This window comes from Perognathus longimembris, chromosome 18 (assembly GCF_023159225.1).
Source record: "Perognathus longimembris pacificus isolate PPM17 chromosome 18, ASM2315922v1, whole genome shotgun sequence".
Classification (NCBI taxonomy): domain Eukaryota; kingdom Metazoa; phylum Chordata; class Mammalia; order Rodentia; family Heteromyidae; genus Perognathus; species Perognathus longimembris.
In genome coordinates this window covers 51425259-51440889 of record NC_063178.1, presented here as the reverse complement: position 1 = coordinate 51440889, position 15631 = coordinate 51425259, and the positions used below count along the sequence as shown (strand labels likewise).

Sequence of the window (15631 nt, the reverse complement as noted above, 5' to 3'; positions counted from 1 at the left end):
ATGAATCATTTTAGATGTCCTTGAAATTGATGACATGATTAACAGTTGCAAGAAAAGTTCAGAAGAATGGCCGTGTGAAGTAGCAATCATCAAAAGCAACTCTGTGGATGAAAGAATGAGATTAGTGAGAACTTTTCATTTGAGCTCTAAACACATGCCAGAGCTACATAGGAATAGTAAGAAATACTTAGGAATGAGGACTGAGGCATCCATTGCATATCAGAATATGGTTCTCCATTTTTTGCCTGAAGAGATGCATGCTGGATCCAGGCCTGGTGTCTCTCATGTAGATAAAAAATCCCTTATCAACATGGAGACTTTGAATCAACGTTCAGAAATTCCCAGTGAGCAGCATTATTTCACAGATGGTGGAGAAGGGATGGTATTAACCTCAAAGACCATAGTCTTTAAAAATAATTGTGCTTGTATGGGAGAAAATTATTATGAATGCAACAGATATGGAAAGTCCATCAAACACATGTCAGCTCTGAGAACACATAATAGAATACATATTACTGAGAAAACTTATGAATATAATATATGTGAAAATTCCTTCAGGAGCAAGAAAATTCTTAGAAGACATAACAAAATTGACTCAGGTGAGAGACCTCATACATGTAACAAATGTGGAAAATCTTTCAGGTTGAAGACAATTTTAAATGCACATAATAGAATTCACACAGCTGGAAAACCATATGAATGCAACCAAGGTGGGAAGTCCTTTACCTGGAAAACTCAACTCAGTATTCATCAGGTAACTAATAAAGGAGAGAAACCTTATAAATGTAACACATGTAAAAAGTGTTTCATGTGGAAAGCACCACTACTAGTGCATCAGAGAATTCATACAGGAGAGAAACCTTATAAACATAACATCTGTGGAAAGTCTTTTCCCCAGAAATCACACATCAGTGTTCATGAGACAATAAATTCAGGAGAGAAACCATATAAATGTAAGACATGTGGAAAGTCTTTTGCCTGGCAAGCACACCGAAGTGTTCATGAGAGAACACATACAGGAGAGAAACCTTATAAATGTAACACATGTGGAAAGTCTTTTTCCTGGCAATCATATCGAAGTGTTCATGAGAGAACACATACAGGAGAGAAACCTTATAAATGTATCATATGTGGAATGTCTTTCACCCAGAAATCACACCTAAGTCTTCATGAGGGAACACATACAGGAGAGAAATCTTATAAATGTAACACATGTGGAAAGTCCTTTACCCAGAAATCACACCTACATATTCATGAGAGAATACATACAGGAGAGAAACCTTATAAATGTAACACATGTGGAAAGTCTTTTACCAACAAATCACACCTACGTCTTCATGAGAGAACACATATAGGAGAGAAATCTTATAAATGTAACACATGTGGAAAATCTTTTACCCATAAATCAAGCATTACTGTTCATGAGAGAACACATACAGGAAAGAAACCTTATACATGTAACACATGTGGAATGTCTTTTACCCAGAAATCAAGCGTTATGTTTCATGAGAGAACCCATACCTGAGAAAAACCTACAAATGTTACAAAATTGGAATGTATTTTACCCAGTAGACATATCTTAGTATTCATCAGTGAACACACAGAAGAGAAACCATATTATCGTAATGATTGTGGAAAGTTTTTAACCCACAAGTCATATCTCAGTGCACAGAAGCGAGTTCAAACAAGTGAAAAACTTTATGTAATCAATGTGGAAAATCACTCACCTGGAAGTCACACCTTACTTTTCATGAGAACACACACACATGAGAGAAACTTTATTATTTTTTTTTGTTTTTTTTTTTGGCCAGTCCTGGGCCTTGGACTCCGGGCCTGAGCACTGTCCCTGGCTTCTTCCCGCTCAAGGCTAGCACTCCGCCACTTGAGCCACAGCGCCGCTTCTGGCCGTTTTCTGTATATGTGGTGCTGGGGAATCGAACCTAGGGCCTCGTGTATCCGAGGCAGGCACTCTTGCCACTAGGCTATATCCCCAGCCGAGAGAAACTTTATTGATGTAACTCATGTGGGAAATTTTCACACAGGAATCCTGTCTTCCTGTTCATCAGCGAGTATATACATGAGAGAAATCTTAGGAATGCAGCACATTTGGAACGTCCTTCAGGGTCACGTCATCCTTAAGGAAAAATAACAGAATTCACATCGGTCAGGAATCATATGAGTGGAACCAGTGTCGGAAGTCTTTCACCTGGAAAACACACCTGTGCAAAAGAAGTTTAGCGAGGAGTGTAACAACTACTTTAAGAAATGCTTCATAATTACTCACCAACAAAACATAGGAACACATAAAACAATTTGTGAATGCATTGAAAAGGAAGAAAATATTACTACAGATTACACTAGGGATAAACGTTGAATACAATCAGCTAAAGAAAATACACCAGTTAGTAATAAAATAGCCATGGCATACTGTCTCTTATTGAGTGTGCAACGATCAACAAACTCATACACAAAAAGAATGATGGCTCTGGACACTGGGATAGAGAGACACAAGAGCTTCATGTTCAATGATTCCACTGCTTCATATATGGAAATGGAAGATGAGAAATGTTCTAGGTACATTGAAGATCTGCGAGCCCAAAATAAACATGTACTACCAGTTTTCTTCTGAATACAGAACATCTTTTGGTGCTGTATAATTTTTGAGACCCAATTTCTAAAATAGTAGCTTTTTTGTGTGCTATCCTTGGGGTTTGAATTCAGGCCCTGAGCACTATCCTGGGCTTCTTATTGCTCAAGGCTAGCACTCTAGCACTTGAGCCAGAGCACCACTTTTGTATATATATGTGATACTGAGGAATCAAACTCAGCCCTTTATGCATGCTAGGCAAGCACAAACTACCAGTAGGCCACATTCCCAGCCCCTAAAACACTGATTTGGTCCACCAAAATTATCAGCCCAGTAGGCAATGAAGCTGGACCCTACACACACCTCTCATTCTAACTACTCTGGAGTCTGTGGGATGAGGATTTAGGTTTAGAATCAGTCCATGCAGAAAATTCCACAAGACTATTTGCAATTAAGCAGCAAAAAGTCAGAAGTGGAGCTGTGGCTCAAGTATTAAAGCACCAGACTTGACTAGAAAAATCAAAGACCAACAGTAATATAAACTTAGAAATCAGACTACTCAGTAAATTTTTAATTTGTCATTGAAATCAGTTATTTTAGAATATGTCTCTTTGAAAAATGTTGCATTTGATTTTAGGTAATCTCTTGTTTAATGTGTACTTAAAGGTAATCTTAATGGCAAAAAAGAAATGATAAAATAATGGCATTCACAGGGAAATGGTCAGATCTTGAACGAATAATGTTGAGCGAGACAAGTATAGAGCACAGAGCTCAGATCATGTCTGTAAAATAAACTTCTTTTCAAATGGTATTTCTACATGTTTAGGTCAGCGACATTACATCATGTCTCTAAAACCAAACAATTCCTAAATAAATAAAATAATGTCTGGGATAGCCCTGCCAGGAGCACAATAGCTCAACAGCTACATACATGTGATTATATAAGATGAGTCTAAGCAAAATAAACTCTAAGAGATGGAAACAGGATGATTTTACTGTTGTTATTATGTTTAATGTACTAGGTGAATTTCCTTTGACGTATCCCCTGTGGTCACTGTATATGATTTTGGTATACTGGGTATTGTATATATGCTTATCTGAACTAGGGAAGAGGAAGAAAAATGAAGGAAGGGATAAAAAACATGACAAGAAATGTACTTACTCCCTTATGTAACTGTACCCTCTCTGTACATCACCTTATCAATATAAATTTTAAAAAAAGAAGAACATGATGCTGGAAATAAATTAATTAATAATTAATTAATAAATAAATTCCAGTGCTGGAAATAAATTAATGAACAAATAACTAAAACCAAACCAGAAGCCAGTGTGTAAGGAGATCTGTAGCTTTGAGCACCCACACCCCCTGCCGTGTCCCCTCTGGACAGCCATCATGAAAATGGCAATGTAGTTGATGTGCAGCATTCTGGTGCTGTTTTACAAAGCCAGAGGAGAGTGGGTGCTCACAGCACCATCTTTCCTAAGACAGTTCCCCCCAAAGGATGGAAAAGTCAATGGAAAGTTTAGTGCACTGATGGCCAATCTTATAACCAGGCAAAAATTCAATAACTCACCAACTAAGAGTTAATATCTTTCAGTGAAGAAGAGCAGAAAAGAATTTACCCCTGAATGACAGCTGAAAATTTCCCTTTCACATAGATCAAGAACTAATCTATGTTAGGGCCTGGTTAAGCCACAGACTTTGCTTACAGTGGTATGAATGTAATAAGTGGCTCTCTGACTCAAGTGGTAAAGTGCTAGTCTTGAGCATAAAGGAGCCAGGGACACTGTTCAGGCCCTGAGTTCAAGCCCTAGTCTGGCAAAAAATAGAGAAAGGTTTAGATAAGATGTCTTCAAAGTAGGTGTCTAGAATCAGTCAGGGTATTTTTTGAAAGGCTTTACATTACCATTTATACAAATTTCTATACCTTGTATTATGTAATTCAAAACCAGAGATTTGTTGGGAATATGGTCTAATGGCAAGACCCCTTGCCTTGTATACATGAAGCCCTTGGTTCAATTCCTCAGCACCACATATATAGAAAAGGCCAGAAGAGGCGCTGTGGCTCAAGTGGCAGAGTGCTAGGCTTGAGCACAAAGGAGCCAGGGATAGTGCTCGAGGCCCTGAGTCCCAAGTGACAGGACTGGCAAAACAAAACAAAAAAAAAAAAAAAAACAAACAGCTTCCATTGTACTTTATTATAATTGTGTATGTTGTTTATTGCAATAAGAACCAGAGCCTAAATGCTCTAAAATGGTCTTTTGTTTTTGCACAAATAAAACTGCAGACCCTGTTCTCTTTGAATGATGGTGAATATTGTACATTGGTTTTTCTCACATGGAAAGATTTTTTACAAGGAAATAATATACAAATCTTGTTTTAACTTAAAAACTAGAAAGGTAAGAAAAGGCACAGCAACCTGAGCAGATAAACCCAGAAACTGAGGGAAAAGCAAGAGGGTTATCTGTGTGTCCTAAGCAGAGCCTCTCAGTCCTTCAAAAAGAGGGGCAGCCTGACTTAGTTCTCACTATCACTACTTCTTTGCCATTGCCAAGAAGATATTGGTGGCCATGTGACTTCCTGTAGCCCAAGTTCTTCATCTTGTTTTGTTCGTTGAAAGTCAGTGTTATTGTAGCTACTGGATAGTAGGTCAGGGGTTTAATAATCTCTAGTGATTTTCCCATGATTTCTTCAGTTTACCTCCCTGGGTACTGGATGTGACTTCAAAATCCCTATGTGCAGGGCGCCAGTTGCTCAGGCCTGTAATCCTTGCAGTTCAGGAAGCTGAGATCTGAGGATCTTGTTTCAAAGCCAGCCAGGGTAAGAAATTCCATTAGATACACCTGCAATTAACCACCAGAAATTGGGAAATTGCACTGTGCCTCATTGTGGTTTAGCTTTAGCCTTGTGGTGAAAGGCTCAGTGACAGCGCCAGCACCAGAGTTCTATCCTCATTATGAAGCAAAACAAATTACTTATTTCCATTAAATTTTTATTGTGGTGAAATACACGTAATATTTACTATTAGCTATCTTCAATAACACAACTCAATGACAATTACTACATTTACTTAGGCAACATTCCTGCTGTCTCCAGAACTTATCTCAAGGAATCTTCCTGCTTGAAAAACAATGCTCCTTCTTATCACTCCCGGTCTAAGTACCTACTATGTCTATATATTCAAATATTCTGTTTATTTTTTATGGTCCTAAGGCTTGATGGAGAGAAAGGAATGGCTCATCTAATTATAATCCCTCCGCACATAACAATAAAGTAAGCTAATTTAAAATAATTGTAGTGGTCACCATATTATTCATAGATCATTATCAGACTGACTCTCGCCACCCTGTTGTTTGCACTAGTGTTTCCACAAGGGCTTGTGTACAGCCCTCTTGTAGCACTCACTGTATTCTTATCTGTTTTCTCCTCTAGTAACTGCCTTAAAAGGCAGAAGCATTGTAGCCCAAGAATCTAGAAAATGGTAATAATGAAGCTATATCTTTACTCAAAAAATGCATGAAATTCACAATAACTTTAGGAGTGAATTAAGTCTACAAGCATGTAATGAGCACAATCATAGGTACTAAATGGCTCATTAATGCATTCATAATATTCAAGGGATATCTTTGCAAATAGAACCTGGCAACTTGGGATGGGTGAGGTTCCTTGCTTTCCTCTCTCCAGTGCTCCACTCACACCTTCAAGTACCAACAACTGCTCTTTTCTGCTCCATACTAAGCCACAGGTTGACTTCAAAATTTTACTAGCTAATTGAACATTCCAGTGTCACATGTTTATCTGCCCAGGATTCCTTTGATATGTAACCCTCAGATCTCAGTCTCTTGAGGAGCTAGGATCAGAGACATGAGACAGTGCCTGGGTAGGCTTAGGCTGCTTTTAAAATACATTAAATACATAAAATGTTTGGAGCTTCTTCCATTATCTATATAGTAGAATAAAGAAAAATCTATGTAGAAATATTTAGCTCTATATCACTAATACAAAGTTTCCCTGATATATCAGAACATTTCTCTGTTATTAGCAATAGAGCCAAGATAATTCTGAGGTGATACAAATCTGGCATGACAACATTAAGGCTAATTCTTCTGAAGCTTCATGCTTCAGCCTAAGGATGGTCCTTGTTCTGTACATAAGATATTTGGTTACTGTTTAAGGAACAAAACATTCAAATTAGCAAAGCAGATAAGACCTACCACATAATGAGCTTTTTAAATGAATATATGAGTCCTTGCATATATGTGAATGTTACAAATTCTACCAAACATGGCATCTAAATGCTTGAAAAAAAGATGACATCTCTATTAAATATGAAGTCTGCAAACCAACTGTCAGTTTTCTATGAATAAGACAGTATATAGAAGAGGGTGAGAAAACAGCATTGTGGTTGAATGCTTGCCTACCATGCATCAAACACTGGTTGAATAAATCAGTATCACATAAACAAAAATGACAAGTAGTCGCGTTGTGGCTCAAGTGGTAGAGTGCTTTCCTTGAGCCAGGGCAGTTCAGGTAGAGTGCCGAGGCCCCCAATTCAAGACCTATTACGGGAAACCAACAACGACGATGACGATGATTATGAAAAACCAACTTTTCCCATAGGATTTAAATTGGAAAAGATATCAGAGGTGATTTACAGTACGTAGAAGAATGTTTGCAGGTTACATTACAGGAAGGATGCCTACTGGTTACTTGTAAGAAAAATAGGAAATATCAGATGACTCAAACATGTATTAAGTAAGGAAATTATCATCATAAACATAATCACAATATAAATATAATATAGATACACAGAAAAATACATAGGTATAAATAAACACATGGCACTGTTTGACGTTAACAAAAGAAAAACAATACCTGAAGAAATCATATCCAAAGAGACATACATTAAATACAGACAAATCAAAAGACATAAACAAATCAATAGAAAATACCATAGGAAAAATGAAGAATGAAAAATACAAATACACATAGTCTGTAAGGAAATGAACATCAGTATAAATGGTATGACCACTGATACAGACCATGGATAATAACAGACAGATCATATATCTCCATGGTAAAACCTTCATGCTAAATACCGAAGGCTCAAAACACATAAATTGAGTGTCTTGTTAATATGCCATTATTATTGGAGGACATTAATTCTCTTAATAACTCATATAACAACAAAAGTTAGTGGGAAGACACGTATTGATGACATGCTCTTAAATAAAGACAATAATAAAGTACAGTTGTGTGACATTTACCAAGACAAACACAATGTAAGTAAAGTTTAAACTCTAGACAAACTTCAGAGAAATTGACGAGAGAAATAAAGCTATAGGATACGAATACATTAAAATTATATTATATATTTCCAATAAGCTATGAGTGAAATAAACATAGGGAAATTAGAATGAATCTGGAACAAAATATACCCTAGCACTGGGATTTTTTCTATATTAAAAATGACTACCCTTCAACTTTGAAAGAAAAGCAAATGTTGTTCTCATGCATGCTGAATTAACATGTAATATCTCCTGGAGGGTGGAGGTAGGTATGGCACAGAAATCAAGGAAAATAGGGTGAAACTGTGGAAGTCACTGTATACAGATGAAAGTCAACTCTACAACTTTTGAGTCAAGACAGGAGGGAGTGAGTATGAGAGTGACAGAACAACACAAGTTACAGTATAAAAAGAAATGCAGGGGCTGTAATATGGCCTAGTGGCAAGAGTGTTTACCACATATGAATGAAGCCCTGGGTTCAATTTCTCAGCACCACATATATAGAAAATGGCCAGAAGTGGCGCTGTTGTTCAAGTGGCAGAGTGCTAGCCTTGAACAAAAAGGAGCCAGGGACAGTGCACAGGCCCTGAGATCAAGGCCCAAGACTGGCAAAACAAACAAACAAAAACAAAGACAAGCATCACATAGTCAAACCTGCCACATGCAGGTTGCCAATGAGATTACAGAAAAAAAAAGAAATGCTCTAATTACCTGACTCATGGAATTGTAATCTCTATAAACAGCATCTATAATAACAGTAAATTAAACTAATTATATAAAAATTCATCCATTGAATTGTGCTACCCAAGGCTATGTAATTACTGAAGAAAATAAGAAAATGTATCAGAGTTAGAAGAACAGTTACAATTATTAGAAATAAAATGCAACACTTAATTTGTTGTTTTTGTTTGTTTGTTTGTTTTTTTACTAGTCCTGGGGCTTGAACTCAGGGTGGTGTGAACATTGTTCCTGGCTTCTTTTTTGCTCAAGGATAGCACTCTACCATTCAAATTAACTTGCTAATAAACAGGTTGGAGGCATGGTTCAGGTGAGAGGTTCAAGTAAAAGAAACACCACAAAGCAGTCATGCAGTTTAACTAATGAGCTTTTGAATAAACACAACTGTAAAGTCTACTGCTTTTCCTTTGGGAAATTGGCACTAACAAGAAATATGTACCAAGAGTACTTTAAGAACCTATGGCTTACTAAGTCCTATAGAACATTTGAAGGTGTTTGTGACCACACAATTTCAGTCACTCCAATAAAGCTTCATTAAAACAGTTTAATACTATTAAGGAGGATGCAGTTTCTGATAAGTTGCCAGAAAACCCTCACTTATCCCAAGAAGTGACTTCCTGGGAGTGATTGAATCACATAACAAGTGTGACCACGTTTTTGTCACATAAAGAAAAAAAGCCCAATCAACCTGCAGGGCTGGGAATATAGCTCATCTGTACAGTGCTTGCTTAGCATGCATGAATCCCTGGGTTCCATCCCACAGCACCACATAAACAGGAAAAAGCAGAGGTGGTGTGGTGGCTCAAGTGATAGTCTTGAGGCCAGAGAGGCTCAGGGACAGATCCCAGCCATTGACTTCAAGGCTGAAAATCAAACAAAGGGAAAAAATCCAAGACACCAATAGAAGCAAATCTAGATAGAATGCAAGATTTTATCCGCTACATAATATACAATCCAACTTTGTCTTATTTAGGTATGTTTTTATGAAGCAGAATCTACTTTTCCATTTTAAATCTCAGACACAATTAAGTTCATAAAATGGAATGTAAAACTAAGTGAGAAACCAAAAGCAACTCACCTGAGATCCATCCATTCTGTGTCGCTGTTGACAATGAAGGGAAGATTCTGGAAGCAAGGCTGGGAAAAATGGAAAATGAGGTAGTCAGGAAAGGAACTATTGGGAATTTGCACCCAGAATTTCCTGCTGAAATATTATACATGGGCTGGAAAAGAATAAAGATTTTAAGGGAGAAGAATCTTTTAGGTTTCAATTAGAGCATTAAACTGTCCAATAAACACAAACCCAAGTCTATTAGTTAGTAGATAGATATTTTAAAAGCAATTAATGTCTATATTTACTACATTCTGAATTGGTGAAAACTACAGTGTCAGAACAGTTTTGAAAAGGCCTTAGTGCTCATCTTCCTAAACACAGTAATATGAAGAAACTTGGCATATCTGCTGGGCATACATGGCCTAATAAAGAGGTGGCACAATGTAATAGTCATAGGTGGGACACAAATCTGAACCAACCATCCTCACTCAAGCAACCAAATGATTAAAACCTCATGTTACTGAAACAATATCAACACAAAATACCAAGCTGAATACACCTGAAAATGAAGCTCCATAAAACTTAAAACAAATGAAATGGCTGTGTGCTCTTGCCAATAGAATATGTTGGTTGATAACAGAGGGAATGCTAGTATTCCAGTTTTTAACACAAGTATGGAAGATGGAAACTCAAAATACACTAATGTGAATTTCTACAGTAATGTAAAAAAAAGTGAAAATCTTCTCTGTAACCTTTATTGAGGATATTTTGCTAAGAAAGATAATATGAATCACTTCAAAACAATATTGCACATTATTGTTGGGTTTTGATATATCACAAGAATATTTTCTTACTTAAACAAATTTAAGTGGATGGGACTATGGCTCAGTGTCAAGTGCTTGCCTGGTACGCATGAATCCCTGGGTTTGATTCCTCATGAATGGAAAAAGCCAGAGTGGTGCTGTTGATCAAGTGGTAGGATGCTGGCCTTGAGCAAAAGAAGCTGAAGGACAGTGCCTAGATCCCAGAGTTCAAGCTCAGGACTGGAAAGAAAACAAACTGAAATAAATTCATTGTAGGCTATGTGTCCATAATCAATGCTTGAGAACAATGGTATTATTGATTTCATGGTGGGATATTTTCCTTCTCTCTTGGGATTTGGACTATCTTCTTACTCATTAGTGATTCCTAAGGGCTAACCTGAGAACCTGAGTGACTAAATATAAGTTTAATGAGGAAATGAGAATGGCCAAGAGACATATGAAAAAGTGCTCTACATCACTCGCCATAAAAGAAATGCAAATCAAAACAACATTGAGATTCCATCTCACCCCAGTAAGAATGTCATATATCAAGAAAACTAACAATAACAATTGTTGGAGGGGATGTGGCCAAAAGGGAACCCTACTTCATTGTTGGTGAGGGAATGTAAACTGATTCAGCCACTCTGGCACGCAGTATGGAGATTCCTCAGAAGGCTAAATGTAGAACTCCCCTATGACCCAGCAACCCCACTTTTGGGTATCTATCAAAAAAAAAAACAGAAACAAAATCACAGTAAAGCCACGAGCACAACAATGTTCATTGCAGCGCAATTTGTCATAGCGAGAATCTGGAACCAACCCAGATGCCCCTCAGTAGACGAATGGATCAGGAAAATGTGGTACATATACACAATGGAATTTTATGCCTCTATCATAAAGAATGACATTGCCCCATTTGTAAGGAAGTGGAAGGACTTGGAAAAAAATTATACTAAGTGAAGTGAGCCAGACCTAAAGAAACATGGACTCTATGGTCTCCCTTATTGAGAATAATTAGCACAGGTTTAGGCAAGTCACAACAGAGGATCACAAGAGCCCAATAGCTATACCCTTATGATGACATAAGATGATGCTAAGTGAAATGAACTCCATGTTATGGAAACGATTGTTATATCACAGTTGTAACTACTTTCAACATCCCATGTGTATCTGAAGCTTCTACTATTGATCATGTTCTTGTATCACCTTCCTGTGATTGTATCTACACTATCTCTGTACTCTTATCTGAGTATATTGGAAACCGTGTATACTGGTATTAGAACTAGGAAATTGAAAGGGAATACCAAAATTGAGAGACACAGGGTAAAAAAAGAGAAACAACTACAAAAGCAATACTTGCAAAACTGTTTGGTGTAAGTGAACTGAACACCTCAGGGGGGGAAAGGGTAAGGGGAAGGGGGGAGGGAGTATGAGGGACAAGGTAACAAACAGCACAAGAAATGTATCCAATGCCTAACATATGAAACTGTAACCTCTCTGTACATCAGTTTGATAATAAAAACTTTTTTTAAAAAAGTTTAAGTGTTAAAATTATAACAGCTTCTAAATCCTGGTGATGACTCCATGCTAGAGGGCTGCACCCCCAACCCGTGAGACTAGTTTCTTGTAGCTTGACATTTAAAAATATAGGGAGCCTTTATTCCTCTCTGTACCTAGGTAGTAACTATGGTAAGAGACAGTAAAAATGATCATAGTCATAGACTATAGAAATAACCACAATAGTAGTAGAAATGCCATGGTAACTGTTGGGTTGGTTTACTTATGATCGAGTACTGGATTGTTCTAGCCCACTCAAGCTTGCTTAGTGGTAATGGAAAAATATGGTAGTAATTGTTAAATATAGTTGGCACTAGGTCATCCTGACCGCATAATTCTGCTTCTGTAAATGGCTTGCATAACCCACTTGTGACTTGCTCTAGCCCTGCTTTAAGTCCCTGCATCAGTGCTACATGACCACCAGCTGTCAGTTCTTGATACCAAGACCAGTTCTCCTTATCAAAGCCAAAATAGATATCTGAAAGGGAAGATAGCCAATAGAAATAGGACAAGACAAGCTTGCTAAATGCCATCCAATCAAGTGTCTGCCAAGTTGGAGCTACCCTGCCCCTGTTTTAATCACAATAAAAACCCTGCCTGTCTGAGGGCCGGGGCTCTCAATTCAGATCCGCTGTGTCAATGTTGGTTGAGAGTCCAGGCTTGCAATAGAGACTCTTGTGCATTTGCACCGGAATCGGCTATTTGGTGGTTTTGGGGGACCCAAAATCTGGGCAGACTAAACAGTTCTGCTTAAAAATTTAAAGTTTTCTATTGTAGATTATTGTATTATAAATGGGAGACCATTGTACCTGGCTCTGGTGACACCTGGCCCTATTCCTAGCTACTCTGAAGTCTGATATCTGACGTTTACAAATTGAAGCCAGTTAGCCTGCCAAAGTCTGGGAGCCTTTTATCTCCAATTGCCACACACAAAAATACCTTGAAGTGGAGCTATGGCTGAAGTAGTACAACATTAGTCTGGATCAATAGAAGCACATACATGTTCAGTACCCAGACCTTCAGCCAAAGAACGAACACTAGCACACATAAAAGGCCTTGTATCATATTTAAATTATATTTTATCAATTGTTTCGGAACACGTTGTAGGCACTGTCTTGCTTTATAATTAAGGTAATACAGGCTCATTGCTATAGTGCAGAATTTGTCACTTGTGAAGAACAGACAAACTAAAGTGTAGAATGTTAGGAACATTTTAAATTCACAATACCATAGGAAGGGCTGAGGATAAAAATACAATCAGCAAGTATCAAATAAGGCATTCCAAAGCAATGCTTATGCTTCACTGACTTCAATTCACAAATCCAAATTCCTACATGAATAATACTTCTTTGGGCAGACAGTAAGAAAATGAGTAGCCCTAGCTAAATGTTCATTTAATTTGGTATCTAATAAATCAAACAACCTCGGGAAAGGTACCCTGTGTTAAGTTTACTCTTCTTGTTTTTTTCTAAGGCCAAAAGACAGTTACAAAGACTTTCTGAAAAACCAACAAGTTAGAGCTAGCATGAGTACATCCATTTCTAGGGCATTTAGGATAAGTTTGAAAGATCACAAACTACAAATGATAGTGAGAAGAAGAGGCTGGCTAAATTAATGAGAATACAGTTAGGGTATTATTACATTCATACTTTTAGATGTGAATCTTATCGTTCCTCCCCCAAATCACAGGCACAAGTCCCATTTGATAATCAGGCTGTGACTTCTTCCTCAATGCACCTCATCTCTCCCCCTAAAAGTTAATCTAAAACTTCTAGCACCAAGTGATTGAGAGTGTTACAGAAACTAGTACCTTGTGAATGTCATGGTCAGTGAAGTTGAACTCATTATTGCCTAAGGCAAGAAACCTAAATAGATGTTTCCCTTCCTATGCTTTTCTTCTTCTGCCTTTTGGGCTTGCCAGACTTCAAAAGATCTCTTGCTTCAGGAGGGACTTTCCTATCACAGCACACCTTCCTTCGAATGCTGATAGGCTTCACTCAATAAGCACACGACCATCACACAGTACTCCAGTATTCCATGGGGAATAGTCTCTAGAAAGAAACCTGGATGAAGACAAAGCTGGTCTGCTAGGACGGCAAACAAGGCATGAGAAGACATTTTATAGAGTTCATTCTCCAGTTCTTATTGCAACAAACAACACACAACTGTAATAAATTACAATGGAAGCTGGCCATGGCTTTCAGTTAGGCACTTGAATTATTTTAATTTGTCAAAAAGTTTAATATAGCTCTTTTTAGCAGAAAATGTCCCAAGAATTTCTGGAATCCCACTTTGAAGAAATCAAATCAGAATTACTTTTGAGTGAGTGCATACACATGGCTGTAGGTAGTAAAGATACGAGGCTAGTCAGTGCCCCTGTCTGCCATGTCCTGAGCTGCTGCTGTTATAGTGCTTGCCTTTATGGGAGCAGAGGAAGGAGAAGATCACTGCCACCTGTCCCTGTGATGGTCCGTTTCCTTTCTGTGCTTCTTTGCAGCATCTGAATGATCACCAAATGTGCTCTGAGGTGGAGAATGCATGTTTTTCTCTTATGGCTGTGTCTATTTGAATATTTCAATGCATCTGCGGTATGCCTTGCCTAATGTGGGGGGAAGCCTGATTGTGGTGTCTTTGAAAGTGCTCACTGTACCTATAGGAAAGGTTCAGGACTTCGAGGTGCACGTTCCCAACTGACAGCACCCTTGTCATGTCTTCTGGGACTGTGTGATCTAGACCGTGACTAACTTTTCTGCCTTTTTTTTTCAGGTAGGAGAGAAATGTTTATTCAAAACTGCTGACCTGTGGCAGAGATCACACATGGCCTGAAAAGGGCTGAACCACCACTGGGCCCTGCCTTATCTAGTGCAGGGACAGGAAATTGTGCCCATGTGGATTCGGAGGATGTGACCTTGGAAAGGGGGGAGGTAACTTCTTCCAGGTGTACCTGTCACCTAGGTAATCAGGTACTGGACAGCGACTTAGGTAGGAGGGGGAGGTGTCGGCATGGCCTTCCTGGGTAGATGAACCTTACATTCCAGCATTTTAATAATTATGATAAAGGACACCAACTCTCTGGCTACTTCCTGCTGGCAAGGGGCATTGACATTAGGGGTAAAAGATGGAATGTGCCTCCTCCAGGAGAAGTGCTGCCTTTTCTTATACCACTTCTTACATGGGTTTTGGAAGCCGTGGTCTGTTTTAGGTTGGTTTTTGTCCACCTTCACACTGATGGAAGTTGGGGACTTCTCTTCCTCTATTCCTTTTCTAGGTGACAATGGCTTGGAGTCTGGTGACTAGTTTCCAAGGTGGACAGAGCCGGGGTCCCATCTTATTCCTGTCCTTTTGCTTTTGACTGGGCTTTAAGACTACTGGTCTCTTCTATATTTCTTGTCCTAGTAATTCATATTGTGATTATTACATTGTTTAGAGCCAGAGTGTCTGTATGTAGATTTTTCTGAATTTCATCTTTGATCATTCCAAAAAAGAAGAAACCAATTGGCATGCAAAGGCACACACACACACACACACACACACACACACACACACACACACACACACACGATGATCTCTGGTTGGAAAGGAACAAAAACGTTGGACCATAAA

General features: G+C 38.3%; 1 pseudogene; it reads left to right on the top strand.

The window, feature by feature from the left end:
- The first annotated feature begins 310 nt into the window (after window positions 1-310).
- The window catches only part of LOC125367061, a 52318-nt pseudogene continuing 36997 nt past the window's right edge, over window positions 311-15631 (top strand).